Source organism: Ovis canadensis, chromosome 15 (genome assembly GCF_042477335.2).
Source record: "Ovis canadensis isolate MfBH-ARS-UI-01 breed Bighorn chromosome 15, ARS-UI_OviCan_v2, whole genome shotgun sequence".
NCBI lineage: Eukaryota > Metazoa > Chordata > Mammalia > Artiodactyla > Bovidae > Ovis > Ovis canadensis.
Genome location: NC_091259.1, coordinates 70544691 through 70562633, shown reverse-complemented (window position 1 = coordinate 70562633; position 17943 = coordinate 70544691). Strand labels below are relative to the sequence as shown.

The 17943-nt window shown below is 37.8% G+C and overlaps 1 protein-coding gene across 1 annotated transcript in view; it reads left to right on the top strand.

Annotated features, from left to right (window-relative positions):
* Positions 1-202: 202 nt before the first annotated feature.
* The window catches only part of CCDC73 (coiled-coil domain containing 73), a 187229-nt gene continuing 169488 nt past the window's right edge, over positions 203-17943 (top strand). The window contains exons 1-2 of the mRNA XM_069554681.1: positions 203-357; positions 12681-13118. The gene's annotated coding sequence lies outside the window, so the exon portion shown is untranslated. The remainder of the gene's footprint in view (positions 358-12680; positions 13119-17943) is intronic.

Sequence of the window (17943 nt, the reverse complement as noted above, 5' to 3'; positions counted from 1 at the left end):
GGAGGGATGAAAGCAATTTGTTTTCAGGTAGAAAAAGTGCGTTACACTGTATTTGGAGATGCAAATAGTCAGATGCTTCATGTTGTGGAATAAACAGACATGAACTTTGATGACATTCCTTGGTCGAATTAGTCCACCCACATATCTGGGTATCTGGACCAAAACAAATGTGGCTTTGTGTTCACATCAAATAGCAGAGTTTATAGTCTAAGAGGGGAGTCAGATACAGAAATAAAATTCTGTTTCTCAGTGGTGAATGACAGCCCTGCACATTTCCCTGTGATCATATTGGCTTTTGGAGAATATTACAGCACTTGGCAGTATGAACACCGACTTCAACCACTGTGGAGCCCCAAGGTATTTTGAAATTAGGTAGCAAAGAAAGAAAATAGTAACAACATTGTTTAAGATTGTTGATTTCTTCTGCTATTTATTTGCTCTATTTATTTATTTTGTGCCACTTGCTTTTGTAAAGTCACAGTATTCTTATGCTTTTTCTCCCATAACATTTTAAGTGTTTTTATTCTGGTCATTTGCAGAACTGGGCTAAATATTATGATTCTCTCTTTACAGAGAAGAATACTGAAGCACAAAGTGTAAAGGGTCTTAGAGAGTCATTGGCCAAGTGGTAGCCCAGCTCTTGACTCTTCCCAGTGCCTTTTATTATCAAGCAGTGAAGGGCAAGAAGTAAGAATTGTTTAATTGCAAAAGAAAGAAAAAAAAATTAGAGCAATGAGATTAATGGACTTGGATTAATGTGATAATACATCTCTGAGTTTGAGCACATACCCACCCGCTTACCTGTGTCAACTCAAGAATGAAATGGAAACTCGCTGTATTGTGTGGGCATGAGGATTGACTCAAAGACTGTGACAGGAAGTATTAAGGCTGCAGCCTCTAAGCTCTGCAATGTTAAGGTCACATCCACATCCTTAAAGGCACAATGATAACTGTGTCACTGGACTATTTGGAGTAGAAGATGTGACTTTTATCTTCTGCTGGTGTTGGTGACATTTTAGCCCTGGTATTTCATCGTCGTTTTTGCCGTTTTAATTTATCCCAGTAAAATCAGTAGGTGGAAGATAAAAGACTCCTATGCTTCACTCCTATGCTGATTATATATCTGTATGCAAGTATTTTCAGATTCAACAGATTAGCAGAAGAGTTAAAGATTTTGTTTTAAACATTTGCTTAAAGCTCTCTAAAGGAACTTTTGACTAGAGTTCCCATTTAATTTTATCATTTAAGAATAACAACTGTTAATTACAAGATAAAAAACAGTATGAGAGGTTATCTGGCTTCCTGATCACTTGATTTTGTGTCATGCTGTGGGTGGTAACAGGAACCACATCATGGTGAAAAACCAGCAATCCTTAGAGTCCGTACGGAGCACATAGGAAACTTGAATCAGTATGGTTCTGAGATGCTCTCTGGAGCCTGTGACATGATCAGAAAACTCTCACTCTTTGCCACACCTTGGCATTTTTACAGCTATAACAATTTCTTTCACTCATTGGACTCATTTTATCATCATAATCATATTCTCTGATTGCTGCACAATTTTTTTGACCTTTTTTTTGTAAATCCATGTTCAGGTAATCATAGTGTTCTAACTAAACAGATTTTTTTCAAACACAAGTTTATTTGGCATCAGTTGCAAAACCATACTTTCATGCACAATGTCTGAAGAGAGAGTTTAGACAAATCACATACTTTTAGCTATGCAACTGACAGTGTTTAAGAATCATTCATTTATTCTGCATCAGAGAAGGATAATAATGAAGTATTGATGTTGCTGGTACTGATTAAAGGCACAACATTGTACAGAAGACCTGTTAGGAAATCCACAACTTAGGATCCTGTTTATCCTTCCTTGGTGTAGAATTCTCCTTTGTTATTTTATGTACCACCCTGGCTTCAAGCTCTCAAAATGAGAGTTCTCAATGACTAAGTTTTGACATATACATTAGGGGTTTTAAAGCACTGTTTATTTTACTGATGCACACTAATACCTTTAGTAGAGTTTATGGGTCTCCTTTGCTTCCTTGGTGGCTTAGCAGTAAAGAATCCACCTGCTAATGCAGGAGGTGCAGGTTGGATCACTGAGTTGGGAAGACCTCCTGGTAGAGGAGATGGCAACCTACTCCAGTATTCTTGCCTGGGAAATCCCATGGACAGAAGGGCCTGACAGGCTACAGTCCATGGGATCGCAAAGAGTTGGACACAACTTGGTTACTAAACAATAACAATAACAAAAATAGGTCTCCTTTACCCACCCTTGACATTGCAATTCTGATATCAACTTGAGAGCCAGAAGCAAAGTTTACCAGTTTTTGTGCTTTGTAAGGCACATGGCAGGATCTCCTGACTGTGAAGTGAATAAAAGAAGGGTAAGTTCTATTCCTAGGTCTATTTTTCTCTAGCTTTGAACAGATCACTTCTCATCACTCTCTCTTCCTCTTGAGACACTGAGGTGGTGGTGGCTTAGTCGCTAAGTCATGTCCAACTCTTGCAACTCCATGGGCTATAACCTGCCAGGCTCCTTTGTCCATGGGATTTACCAGGCAGACATACTGGAGTGGATTGTCATTTAGTTCTCCAGGGGACCGTCTCAGTCCTGGGATCGAACCCAGGTCTCCTGCGTGGCAGGTGGTCTCCTGCGTGGCAGGTGGTCTCCTGCATCGCACGTGTATTCTTTACCAAGTGAGCCACCAAGGAAGCCCTGAGACATTCAGGATTTGGTCTGAATGAATTCTGACTCCTTTCTGTGCTAACATTTTATGTATCTTTAGTTTTTCTTAATGATAAAACTGTAAAGTGAAAGTTTTGGTCGCTCAGTTGTGTCTGACTCTGCGACCCCACGGACTGTAGCCTGCCAGACTCCTCTGCCCATGGGGATTCTCCAGGCAAGGATATGGGAGTGAGTTGTCATTTCCTACTCCAGGGGATCTTCCTGCGCCAGGGATCGAACCTGTGTTTCTTGTGTCTCCTGCATTGCAGGCAGATTCTTTACCATCTAAGTCACCTATAGAGGGCTCTATTTAAGTAATTTTCTAATTTTATTTTCTATCTGGATAGTCTTGGGTTATTTGTTTTCATGTAATTTATTAAAAGGAAATCATTACATCAAAATATAAAATTTGAGAGGAACTCACTGGCGGTCCAGTGGTTAAGACTGCATTTCCAATGCAGGAGGTACAGGTTCCATCTTTGGTTGGGGAAATAAGATTTCCCCATGCCTTGTAGTGGAGCCAAAAATAATAATATTTATCTATATTTGGAATTTACCTATATATACAAATTATCTATTATTTGTTTGCCTTTAATTATACAAAATTGGAAGTAAATATAACTTTCTATGTGGCGAAAGAGATTTTAAAATGTTTTAAAATTTACTTTCTTTGGCTTCTCTGATAATTTGATTTATACTTTTCATTCTTGTGCCAACAGGTGACACTGATACAGAATCTTTTCCCTGTTATCAGGACTCCTATTTTATTTCTTTCCAACTTTGCTGTCTTTTTCTTGGATTTGTATTGATTGAATTTATAACTTTTTTTTTAAAATTCTACTACGTTTTCCCTGTTTTAGCTCTCCCAGTGCCTCAATATATTTTTTTTTTCGTTTTCTCTTTTGTCCTCTGAATTTAGAATTTAAAAGCAGGGGGGCACATTGATCTTTCTTCTCTAAGGAGAATAATGTTTTCTCTTTCTTTTGTACCTACTCTGAAATTATCTATATAGTGTTAGACACTCAGTATTTATTGAGTGAATTAAATTATTAAGAATTTATTAGTTTTTCAACAGACAAACAGAAACTCAAGTTCATAGATGCAGGGAACAGAGTAGGTTGCTAGAAGTGGGGGATGCGGAGTGGGTGAAGTGGGTGAAGGAGGTCAAAAGGTGCAAACTTCCAGTTCTAAAATGAATAAGTAACGGGGATGTAATGTACAGCATGGTGACTATAGTTAATAATACTGTGTTGCATATTTGAAAGTTGCTGAGTAGATCTTAAAATTCCTCATCATAAGAAAAAAATTTTTTTGTAAATATGTATGGTGATGGATGCTAACGAAATTTATAATGGTAATCATTTCACTATAGTATATACAAATATTGAATCATTATGTTGTATATGTGAAACTAATATAATGTTGCATGTCAATTATGTGCTTCCTAGGTGGTGCTAGGAAACTAATATAATGTTGCATGTCAATTATACTTCAATTTAAAAAATTTTTTAAAATAATTTTTCAGTTTTTATTGCCATATGGTTTTATTGTTCTGTTTTTGTTTATATATTCCCTTTTTCCCATTTCCTGATTCAATGTTTTTTCCCTTTCCTTTCATTCCCTCTTATTTCTTCTGTTATTTTGTAAATTTTTGTTTTTCTTATGATTTTCAACTCTCTTATCTTCTTTCCCTACCTAAGGAATCTCTGTGATTTTCTTGGGTTGAACTACATGAAATTGCCACTGTTGTAAAAAAAAAAAAAAAAGGTTGACCATCATCCATTCCATGTGGTTGAACCTAATAGTTTTCCTCCATGTCTAGCACACTGGTTGGCAGATGCCCAATTCATCTGAATTAATTCATTAATTCATTCATTATTCATAATTCACTATTAATTAATAATTCATAATTAATTCATTAATCTGCTGAATTAATTAAGAAATACATTTTCCTTTTCACTGGTTTTTCTGAGGGCCTGGATAACATTAAGCAGAGAATGTTTTACGATTGTGGATTCAGAAGTTTTTAGTCGTCAATAATCTTACTGATTTGCTCACTACCTGGTTTTATTAGTTCTTTTCATTAATGTATGAAAGATAAATCTGAGGATATGCTTGTAAGCAAGCATGTGGTTACATACATAATGTTATTATACACATATTTGCATGAGTGTTAATAAACATAAATTTCTGGAGCATGTCTTTTTGTGAGCTTTTTTGGACATCTATGTGATTAGGGTCTTGGAAAAGACCCCGATGATGGGAAAGATTTAAGGCAGAAGGAGAAGAGGGCAACAGAGGATGAAATGGTAGGATGGCATCACTGATGCAATGAATATGAACTTAGGTAAACTCTGGGAGAGAGTGAAGGACAGGGAAGCCTGGGGTGCTGCCGTCCATGGGGTCACGAAGAGTTGGACATGACTTGGCAACTGAACAACGACAATGTGATTAGCAACTCAAAGAGCTGAAATATCTTAAAAGAGAAGTAGCAGAAATTGAGAGGAAGGTTAGATTTCTTTTATACATATATGTGATTTTATTTACTTATTTATTTTGGTTGTGCTGGGTCTTCATTGCTATGAGGGTTTTTCTCTGGTGGCAGTAAATGGGAGCTACTCTCTAGGGCTTCTTATTGTAGTAGCTTCTTTTGTTGTGAGCTCAGGCTCCAGGGAGAGTGGGCTTCAATAGTTGTGGCACGTGGGCTCAGTAATAATGGCTCACAGGTTCTAAAGCACAGGCTCACTTGTTGTGGCCCACGGGTTTAGTTGCTCCATAGCGTGTGGAATCTTCCCAGACCAGAGATTGAACCCATGTCTCCTACACTGGCCGGTGGATTCTTTACCAGTGAGCTATCAGGGAAGTCTTGCTGCTGCTGCTGCTAAGTCACTTCAGCCATGTCCGACTCTGTGCGACCCTAGAGACGGCAGCCCACCAGGCTCCCCTGTCCCTGGGATTCTCCAGGCAAGAACACTGGAGTGGGTTGCCATTTCCTTCTCCAGTGCATGAAAGTGAAAAGTGAAAGAGAAGTCGCTCAGTCGTGTCTGACTCTTAGCGACCCCATGGACTGCAGCCCACCAGGCTCCTCCATCCATGGGATTTTCCAGGCAAGAGTACTGGAGTGGGGTGCCATTGCCTTCTCTGATCAGGGAAGTCTTAGATTTCTTAAAATACTGTTTCAGTCTTGTTAGCAGTAACATGAAATGTCTGTTATTCCCAAAACATTCACCTCTGATGTTCTACAACCCTCAGTGAGCCTTTGAGAATTTATACACACTGAAATAACTGCTGAGGCTTGAAGAGTAGACTTTAAATAAGGAAATATTTTAGGTTTCCTAAGCTAAAGCTGTGATGACTAGAATGGCTGACCTTGTTCATGAAGATTTTTAGTTCAAGATGCTTTTAATATTTAACATGTTAACTCATAAGCCCATCTCTTCTAAGATCCTTGTTTCATGCACTGGCAAACAGGTGCAGATATTTTAAGAAATTTATCTAAGGAAATTTACCAAGTGAATCAGGGGGAGCACTGAAACTAGGATTTCTGGTTTTTACCCAATAGGATTTCCACTTCACTCCATTGTCATTAGAATTCACTTCATCATTCAGTAATTTGTTTATGATTCACACCCTATGAATCATGGAGTTTCTTTTATTTTCTTTTAGTCATGAAAAGGTGAAATTCAAGATGTCTCTGACATGTGATATCACTCATTCAATGAAGAACATACTTTTTCTTCCTTTTTTCTTTTAAAATAAATTTCCATTTAATAGCAAAGCAATATGTGCTGCTGCTGAGTTGCTTGTCATATTTGACTTTTTGTGACCCCATGGATCATAGCCCTCTAGGCTCTTCTGTCCATAGGATTCTCCAGGCAAGAATACTGGAGTGGGTTGCCATGCTCTCCTCCAGGGGATCTTCCCGACCCAGGGATCAAACCTGTGTCTCTTATGTCTCCTGCATTGGCAAGTGGGTTCTTTACCACTAGCACCACCTGGGAAGCCCTCTTTGTAAAACATCCAAACAATATAAAAGACAATTAGTAAAAAGACAACTGTTCTGAAAGAAAACTGTTAAAAGTTAGTTTCCACATAGCCCAATCCTTTTTGAGTGAACTCTGAAGAAACTGTTTAAAAGCTTATGTCATAGGAAATTTTGTTAAGTGATGACTCCTTGGACACATTTAATATTGCAATTATTTTCTTTGTACAGACTCTGTTATAATGTGTAATGTCTTAAAAATGTGTTTAAGAGTTGTTTCTCTCACATCTATTTCCAAAATAAACTCCAGATGGCTTTAAGAATAAAATAAAAAAAATGACCCCACAAAAGAGTTAGAAGACAAGGCAGGTGGAGAATATCTTCTCCTAGAGTGAAGAACTCTCTAATAATAAAAGCAAAGGAAAAATGATAAAGAACAAGATTGATACATTTGACCTCATAAAATTTAACATTTTTAGACCTTATAAGACACCATTAAAGTTAAAAGAAGAAATCTGAATCGCAATAAATAAATCTTAGAAAATGTTCAGTTTTACTAATAATGTAAGAGATGAAAAGTAAATTTTTGTTAGTTACATTCAGTACTGAGAAGGGTATAAAAAGGCAGTCTCTGTTCACTATTGGAATAATCATTTTAGACAGAAATTTAGTTATTTGCTTCATTAAGATTGAATTCTTAATTCCATCTTATTTCTACTCTTAAACATCATGGAGATTCTATTCTTAAACATCATGAGAGATTACTGCCTTGGCTATTTTTATGAACCTAACCATTGCACGTTTGCATTACTGGTTTGTAAAGGTAATATCTCATGGATCATCCATCTAATTGTAGATCTAACATCTCCTCAATTACTTCTATATTTTATCTATTTATCATTTTCTAGATATACCACTAACAAGCTTAATAGTGTCCTGGTTTACTCATAAAAGTAAAAAAATCGACAAGTTGACTGCAACAAAGTGAACTGGTTCCTCCTGCCTCCACTTTTCAAAAAACTTAAGTAAAAGTTCAAAAAACTTTTACCATTTTCTATTACAAAAGCAACTTTTATGTTTATGGTAGAAAATTTTAGTTGATGCGGACAGGGGACAAAGTTGCCTCATTCTACATCCAAGTGTACCACTTGGAGGATATCATTCTAGACTTTTTTCTAGCCATAAATATATGTATGTAGTATGATGGTGGTGGTTTAGTTGCCAAGTCATCTCCAACTCTTTTGACCCCATGGACTGCAGCCCGCCAGACTCCACTGTCTATGAGTTTTCCAAGGCAAGAATATTGGAGTGGGTTGCCATTTCCTTCTCTGGGGTATCTTCACAACCCAGGGGATCTTCTTCGAACCTGCTTTTCTTGCCTTGCAGGATTCTTTTACACTGAGCCACCAGGGAGGCCCATGTATATGGTATAACATATTGTCAAGTTAACCTTTGGAAAACTTATAAATGTGTATGCCCACCTACATATAGTGGGAAATGACAAATAAGATCATCATTTCCCCTTGTCAATGTGTATATTAATATGTAAAAAATGATTGTAAGTGGTTTAAAAAATAGCCTTTTTGTTTTAATTAGGTTTTTAAAAAATAATCAGTGAATATTTATAGATCTTCTTTAGTTCCCCATTAATATTTTTTGCTGGCTTGTATTTTAGCTGAGTGTAATCCCAGGATTGTTGGAACTGTCTTGTTTTAGTTGGGCCTAGTCTATTCTTGGAATTTCTACAAAGCAATAAATGATCATTTATCTATGGTTTTTTATGCATGCAAATTATAATAATATAATTTATAGAAGTTGCTTAAATCATTTCATCTTAGCATTTAAGGTCATATTAAATATCTTTCCCTTAAAAAAACATACTTCCTTAATAATATCTCTTTAGACACTCAAGTATGGATGTGAGAGTTGGACTATAAAGAAAGCTGAGAGCTGAAGAATTGATGCTTTTGAACTGTGGTGTTGGAGAAGACTCTTGAGAGTCCTTTGGACTGCAAGGAGATCCAACCAGTCCATCCTAAAGGAGATCAGTCCTCGGAGTTCATTGGAAGGACTGAGGTTGAAGCTGCAACTCCAATACTTTGGCCACCTCATGCGAAGAGCTGACTCATTGAAAAAGACCCTGATGCTGGGAAAGATTGAGGGCAGGAGGAGAAGAGGGGACAGAGGATGAGATGGTTGGATGGCATCACTGACTCGATGGACGTGGGTTTGGGTGGACTCCAGGAGTTGGTGATGGACAGAGAGGTCTGGCGTGCTGCGGTTCGTGGGGTCGCAAAGAGTTGGACACGACTGAGCAACTGAACTTAACTGAGACACTCGAGGGGATACAAAGATGAACAGTAATATAACCAACATTTTTCAATAATGAGATATTCACATAACATAACATTTATCATTTTAACCATGTTAAAATGCACAATTCCTTGGGTTTTAGTATATTTACAATACTGTGCAGCCATCACCACCATCTAATTCTAGAACATTTTCATCACTCAAAAAAGAAGCCTCATACCTCAACTTAATCAATCCCTCTCCTTTCCCCCTTATCCTCTGCTGGCATCCACTAATCTACTTCTGTCTCTATGGATTTTCTTATTCTGGATATTTCATATAAATGGGACCATACAATATTATGTGGCCATTTGTGACTGACTTCTTTCATTCAGCGTGTTTTCAAGGTTCATCTATGTTGTAGTTTGCATCAATGCTGCATTCACTTTTATGGCTGAATATTCCATTGTGTGAATATACCACATATTATTTATCCATCAATTGATGGAATTTGGGCTACTTCCAATTTTGACTCAAAAAATAATGCTACTAGAAACATTCATTTACTGTATAAGTTTTTATATGAACATATGTGAACAAAATTCTCTTGGATTTACACCTAGAAACGGAATTGCTAAGTCATATGGGAACCCTACATTTCAATTTTTGAAAAATATATAACATTTCTGAAGGCTTAATATGTGTGTGGCACTTAGCTAAGCAGTTGACTTGCATTTTCTCATTGAATCCTCACAACTTTCTATGGTTGGTCCAGTTACTATGTCCATTTTACAGATGAGGGCACTACAACCCAAAGATGCTAAAAAGTTTATTCAAATATCCAGAGCTAGATGAGACAGATCCAGGATCTGAACCATGGCAGTCTGGTTATAGACTCTGAACTCTTTACTACTATTGCCTTGACACATGATTCAAAAAGGGCAGAAGATAGCTCACAAGTAATAAAACAAGATGAAATGAAGTAAGAAGTCTAAGTGCCATATAATGGGTTAAGAGATTGGAGGTGGAGAGTAGATTTGGGAAAGGCTCATTAGAAATGAGCCTTAGTATATGGGAACAAGTTCAAGAGAGGAGCTGGGGTGAAAGCCAGCTAGGTGAAAGGACTATTACATGGATGGCAAGCTAGTTTTATATCAAGTGCCAATTCCTTTTCATTGGTAGTGACCATCTGTAGCACTGTGTGGAGATACTATATGCCAGCTCAGTGGGAAAGAGAATGATGAGTAATTAGCAAACTCTGCCACGGGCAGGGGAGGGGAGATTTGAAGACCTTGTGATACGAATTTTCATCGCTGGACTATTACACTCTGGAGGTGAGAAATTATGGGTCATGTTCTGAAAAGCAATGACTATATGATTTTGACTAGATCATAAGGTATGTGTGGGAAAGTTGAGGCTGAAACAAGATTGGAAATTTGTGATGAGGCCAGATTGAGCAGCATTTTAGATGACAGACTGATGAGTTTGTTCTTAATTAAGTAGATAGTGAGGAGTCATTGAAGATTTTTAAACAGGGGAATACTGGCATAGGAATCCTACTATAAAAAGATTAATCATACAGTGACATACAGAATGAACTGACACGGAGAAAGATCAGAAACAAGGAGACAAGTTAGGGTGATGTTAAAAACATTTAGTAGATGGTGACAAAGTCATGTTAAAACAGGGAATTACCATCCTTTCTCACTAACTCCTTGAAGATTAGAATGTAGCTGTGAGGAAATGAACACTCTAATATTCTGCTAGTGATACATTAGTTCAGTTTTTCTGGAGGACATTTTGGCAGTGTGTATAAAAAACCTTAAAAATGGTTTATTCTTTTTAATGCAGTATCTAGAAATTTGTGCCAAGGAAGTAATTCTGAACATATGCAGAGATGTAACTCCAAAAGTGTTCATTGCATTGCCATTAAAAAAAAAAAAATGTAGCCCAGAAACTAGCTGTGTAGTCTCTCTTCATGTCACCAGCCCACCTGAGTCATGCCTTGGCATTTAATTCACTATGGAGAACTCCCTGCATGAAAATCATTTAGTTAGTAATGGTGAGTTTGCTAAAGATTATGTAGGAAGGGAAGGGAAGGGAAAGTCACTTAGTCGTGTCCGACTCTTTTCGACCCCATGGACTGTAGCCTACCAGGCTTCTCAGTGCATGGGATTTTCCCGGCAAGAGTACTGGAGTGGGGTGCCATTTCCTTCTCCAGGGGATCTTCCCAACCCAGGGACTGAACCCAGGTCTCCCTCATTGTAGGCAGACGCTTTACCCACAAAGATTATGTAGGGGAGATGGAAAACAGACTTTAAAAATAGATTGACGAACATCCAGTAAACTTGATAAATGCTCCTTAGCTTTCTCCACAGTGTTGAGCAGGGGTCCTCATGTCTCTGCCCCTTTCCCTCCTAGCACTTAGACCAGCTGCTTCTCTTCTTCTCACTTTCACTGTTCTGAGTTACTTTTTCTGTTTGACTTTGGGAATCAAAGTCTATTCTGAGCAGGCCTCTTCTCTGGAAAGCTGGTTTCTATTAGAAAAAAAAAGTGTCCCTAACTATTTCTTACCCCCATTCTTCCCTGGAATACACTGCTATATTTAAAATGGATAACCAACAAGGTCCTACTGTATAGCACAGGGAACTCTGCTCAATGCTATGTGGCAACCTGGATGGGAGGGCAGTGTGGAAGAGAATGGATACATGTACATGTATGGCTGAGTCCCTTTGCTGTCCACCTGAAATTATCACAAATTGTTAATTGGCTATGCTCCAATGTAAAATTAAAACTTTAAAAAAAGAGAAGAAAAAAGTGTTGAATATTTGTGGAGGATATAAAAATTTATTATGAATTACACAAAACTTTGGGGAAATACATGTTTAAAAAATAAAAGGGACTTGTTGAATAAATTATGGCACAATTTGTTACTACTTAACAAAATACAAAATTTTCTCTCCGCTATCCTTTTACAGAAGTTTATAGCTAAGAGTATATTTGGAAAGTGATGGATTATAGATTTTCATTGTGTTAGTGTTTACAGGGGTTTGGGTTGATTCCTTTTCATTCCTTTGAAGGCAGAGTTGTTACATAGTTTTCTGTTTTGGGTGGCTGTTTCACAGTTTTTACAAGTATATACTCTCTAAATTCAGGAGAAGGAAATGGCAACCCACTCCAGTATTCTTGCCTGGAAAATCCCATGGACAGAGGAGCCTGGCGGGCTACAGTCCATAGGGTCGCAAAGAGTCTGACATGACCGAGCAAAAAGAAAAAGAAAAAACCCAAAAAACCACTTATTGAGCACTCTTTGGAAACATTTTCTCCCTAGGTGACTGTATTTATTTTTATGGTTTTAAACATTACTTTTGTGCTGACAACTCCCAGATTTATACCTCTAGCACAAATATTTCCTTTGTTATTCCAAACACATATTATCTCACTCCAAACTAATATATCTATCTTTTGTATCTCTTCTTGATGTCTCATGGACAGCTTAAAGTTACCATGTTAAACCTGGTGCTCCCTGATCCTGGTCTTCGTAAACATGGAAAGTGGTAGTACCACCTGAAAAGTTATTTAAGTCAGAAGCTTAAATTCTGACTTAAGTCAGGCAATCTTAATTCCTGATTCTTTCCTACCCTATCAATTTCTCTCTCTTTTTATTTGCCCCAGGTCTCAGTTGCGGTGGCTCAGATGGTAAAGCGTCTGTCTACAATGCGGGAGACCCGGGTTCGATTCCTGGGTTGGGAAGATCCCTTGGAGAAGGAAATGGCGATCCACTCCAGGACTATTGCCTGGACAATCCCATGGACAGAGGAGCCTGGTAGGCTATACATTCCGTGGGGTCGCAAAGAGTAAGACACGACTGAGCGACTTCACTTCAGTTGCGGTATACAGGATCTAGTTCCCTGACTGGGAATCAAACCCAGGCTTCCTGCACCAGGAATGCGGACTCAACTACTGGACCACAAGGGAAGTCCTGGCATCAACAGCTTTTTGATGATTGCTACCCCACACTAGAAGTTTCCAAGCAGAGAGCACATGATGTGTAAAGGCACAGAGACCTAGGAGGACTGAATTATCTGAGGAAACCACAAGTGCATCAGGCTGGTAAGTCCATGTGGTTTTAAGGAGATGAGGCTGGAAAGGAGGTCCCTGGGGAAGCAGGAGAGGATGGGATTCACAGCAAAGGCAGCAGGCAGGTTTGCATGAGGACCTCAGCAGGGAACTGGAATAAATACTCAGGCCACCTCTTTTTAGAAATACTAGTAAAGAAAAAAAAAAATCATACCTGAACAAGGCAACATAAGCCACAGTATTTTTAATAAACAGATGTTACAAAACTGTTTCCATTTCATCTGGAAGGGTAGGTATTTCTAAATGTACAATATCAAAGGAATTACTATTAAAAGCAGTTATTTGAAAAGTAAAAATAATATAAGCATAAATATTCCTTCTGAGTCATGAGTGAATGGATTTAATCTCAAAGTCAGAACTAGTTTTGCACTGGCAGGTTTTTATATGCATATCCAATACATATACTTGTTTTCTTCTCTATGTTAAAAATTTGAAATATACAGTAAAATTCACCTTTTTAACATGTACAATTCAATGTTTTTAGTATTTTCACAAAGTTGTGAAATGATCACAATGATCTAATTCCTGAACATTTTTATCACCTCCAAAATAAACCCTACATCCATTAGCACTGACTTCTGATTCTCTCTTTATACTCCTTGAGAATCTGCTTTCTATCCCTATGGATAGTCCTATTCAAGATAGTTCATATACATGAAATCATACCATATATAGCCCTTCTGTGACTAGGTTCTTTTCACTTAGCATAATGCTTTCAAAGTTCATCCATGTTGCAGCATGAATCAGTACTTCATCCCTTTATATGGCCAAATAATATTTCATTGTGTGGATATACCACATTTTATATATCCATTCATCACTTGATGGGCATTTGGGGTATTTCCACTTTTCGACTATTGTGAATAATGTTGCAATGAACATTTGTTTATGATATTTTTTTCTTATTGGAACTGTTTTTCACAATGAGGGTTTTTTTCCCCAGACCCTGAATTTCTTTGAAATCTACATTGATCAAACCATATGTTTCAGAACATTTCTTCTGAGGTCCATTCTCTGATGAAAAAGACCAGTTCCAACTGGGGAAAGTTACCTGAGTCTCTGCCTTTTCAGCTGAACATTATACCTATTGCCTAGAAAAATAAATCAAATACCCAAGAACTCATCTTGGGTCAAAGGAAAAAAGTTTTTTATGCTTATAACAAAAAAGTTATTTATGTTTTTATCTGGTTTTTCATATGATGTGAAATGCCATAAAGTCAAATGAGCTGCATAAAGCGTTTTCACTTTTTTTAGGAGAAAGGAGAAATGTGGAAACTTTCTTCATTTTTTTCTTCACTCCTCTATGTCCAAAATGGAAGGCAGTTGACACTGTAGTGTCCATCACATCTTCTGAATGAAAAACCACGTATGCCACTTTTCTTCCAGCCCTAGCAGCAAGTAAAACCAAGGCTCAAGTGTTACACGTGCTTGTGCTCCGTCGTGTCCGACTCTTTGCGACCCCATGAACTATAGCCCATCAGGCTCCTCTGTTCATGGGGATTCTCCAGGCAAGAATACTGGAATGGATGGCCATGCTCTGCTCCAGGGGATCTTCCTGACCCAGGAATTGAACTGGGGTCTCCTGCATTACAGGTGGATTTTTTACCAGGAGAGCTACCAGGGAAGCCCCAAGAGCTATATGACTCCACAAAAAAGAATGTGTACTTTGTACTACAGTAGTCTCCCATCCTGGGCTTCCCAGGTGGCACTAGTGGTAAAGAACCTGTCTGCAGTGCAGGAGACATAGAGAGTTCCTGTTTGATCCCTGGGTCAGGAAGATGCCCTGCAGGAGGGCATGCAACCTACTCCAGTATTCTTGCCTGGAGAATCCCATGGACAGAAAAGCCCGGAGGGCTATAGTCCGTGGGGTCACAAACGGACAGACCAGACTGAAGCAACTTAGCACGCACTCATGCAATATCCCACCCTAGAGAGGTGAAGAGAGGTTTCATCACTGGACTCAAAAACTGTTTTGTTTCCTTTTACCAACCTTTCACTAAACCCAAGAATGCATTCATAGGGTAATCACGTGCATGGTGTAGTCATTCCTTAGATGAATGAAAAACATTAAAAAAAACCCCCAAACTCGAATATCCAAAGGCTTCTGAGAAAGAAGTCAACCACAGCTTCCTTCTCCAGGAGAAAAATCCCTCTTACCATCCCATACTGTGAACTCAAATATGGGAAAATATATATTTATAGAGTTGTGATGTTTTATTCACATACAAAAGTAACTTTGTGATATCTTATCTTTAGGCTTTTTTAAATCACATCAACAGTTTTATTGCAAAATTGGACCTTTTTTCTTATTCAGTAAATCTATGGTAAAGGATGAGTCAGAATTTAGATATATATGTAATTCTTTAAGCATTTCTCATTGCAAGTTAGAACATATATTTGGAACTTACTGCTTCAAGTCTCAGCTGTGCTCGTCATGATACTGGCTAAAACTGAAGACATTAAAAAAAACCAAAACCGTGATGTCACTCATTTGTTGTTGTTGTTTAATCACTGAGTTGTGTCTGACTGTTTGTTACCCCATGGACTATAGCCTGCCAGGCTCCTCTGTCCATAGGATTTCCCAGGCAAGAATACTGGCATGGGTTGCCATTTTCCTTCTCTAGAGGACTTTCCTGATCCAGAAATCAAATCTGATTCTCCTGCATTGGCAGGAGATTGTTTACCATGTTTACCATTGGCAGGTAGATTGTTTACCATGAGCCACCAGGGAAGCCCCCATAGTTGCTATTTATGTTTAGTGTTCTTGTTTGGAACAAAAGGTAAAGAATTCACAAATACCACCATCCAAACACCTGTTTCAAATCAGATATCAGCCTTCAGCTTGTAAAATAATTTCATTGTGATTCAGCAAATAGCAGCAGAAGATGCATGTAAGTTGCTTCTTACTTCCTACAGAAACTGCCAGGGATGACTGCAACCCAGGAGCTTCTCTGTGTTGAATCTCAATTCCAAACTGAACTTAAATAACCTCTTCTGGTTGAAAACAAGACAGTTGTGATTCAAAAACTCACACGGTCCAGAAGCACTCCAGCACCTGGGCCAGGCGGCCTGCTGGCTGAAAGGCCAGCGAGCCTCAACACACCTCACTCTGCTGTCTTTGCTCCTTTTCAAGTCCACTAACCCTCTGTTTACGAGGCTTTTTGTGGATGTATGTTTTCTCTCTTTGAAGTCTTATTTCACTTGTGGGCTGAAAGCTGACATTTCACTTATTATTCTTCATTTTAAATCATCTGAGGATGATCAAAATTGGCAGCCTACACAGTGTTTAAAAAAATCAGGAAATTTCCAGAAAGTCTAGAATATTTAGAAGTTATAGTAACATTTGGTATCGATTGACTGGAGCTCAGTAGGGCCCCTCCAACCTTCATCATCTTCTCCTGTCTTATACTTGGGCTGCTTTTCACATTGTTCTTACTTGGCTCCACAGATAATTGAGTTTTCAAGTCCTGGTTAAAGCCATTTGGCATAAGTTCATTGTGAATATTGACTCGCAGAGCAAAGTCTAATGTTCTTCACATAGAAATGGATTTTGAAACAAATCTAATTAAGAAGGTGCATAAACTTTATAGGGAAGATTATAAAACTTTACTGAAAGAAAAGTTGATTTAGAAAAGCAAAAGGCCAAGAAAAACCAAGACACTCCTGAGAAGAACATGGTGATGGGAAAGTTATTCTACCAGATTTCCACATGACTTGGAAGAAGTGTGGCATTGCAAATCAAAAGGATAAAAGGACTCTGCAATAAAGGGTACTGAAACCATTTGTAATCCATATGGGAAAAGAGTTCGCTCTTCATACATACAATATATTAAAAATAAATTTTAGGCTGATTATTGTTAGTATCATCTTGGCCACCCTCAAGATAGGGGTTCTATTTCTTTACATCTTAATGTCAAAAAAATTGGGGAAATGTAGTATTTTGTTTATTATTTTGCATAAGAGATGACTACCCCTCAGGGTATAGGAACTGCAAACATGAAAAACACTAACTATGAAACATACAATAAAAGAATTTCCTTTCCCCCTCCTTTAAATAGCAGAATAAATTTAAAAGAGCACTGGATTAAGAGTCAGAAACCCAAGTTTCTAGTTTTGCTCTGTCCTTAGTTAATTGTGTGAGCTTGGGTAGCTAATTTAGTCTCACTGCATCTGCTTCCTTAACAAAATTACTTCTAAGGCTCAGCTTTAAGTTCAGTTGTTCTGCAAGTTAGAGAGCCTCTCAACCAAAAAGAAAGTAGGCGTGTATATTCATCATTTTAATAAAGATATATTCTATTAATTTGGAAAAGCAGAAGAGAGTATTAATTTTCCTCCCACAGTCTTAATGAAGAAATAAAGAAACTAATTTTCCATTACTATTCAAGGGGCAATCCACTCCTTCACAGATTGTAAATTAATGTAACAGATCCAACCAACTGAACAGCCCATGCATCTTTTTTCCCCTCTCCAGTTCTGAGCCCAGAAACTGTATTTTATATTAACAAAGTTGAAAAAGTTAACTAAAAATGAATGCTATTTTAAAACTTAAGTTTATACATGGTATTGTAGTGACCTGCAGACAGTTTCTGGTATCTTTGATCTTGGAACATTTATTGAGCATTTTCTGTGTCTAAAGCACAGCAGATATTATGATCTTTACTGATTATAATTTTCCTAATTAAAGTAACTTGTATCTATAATGCCTTGCTTTCCTAAGGTGTTCAATGTAGTTAGCATATATTAAATCATTTATCTTTCCAACGTATCAGTGAAGCTAATAGGAGAAGGACTGTTCTCA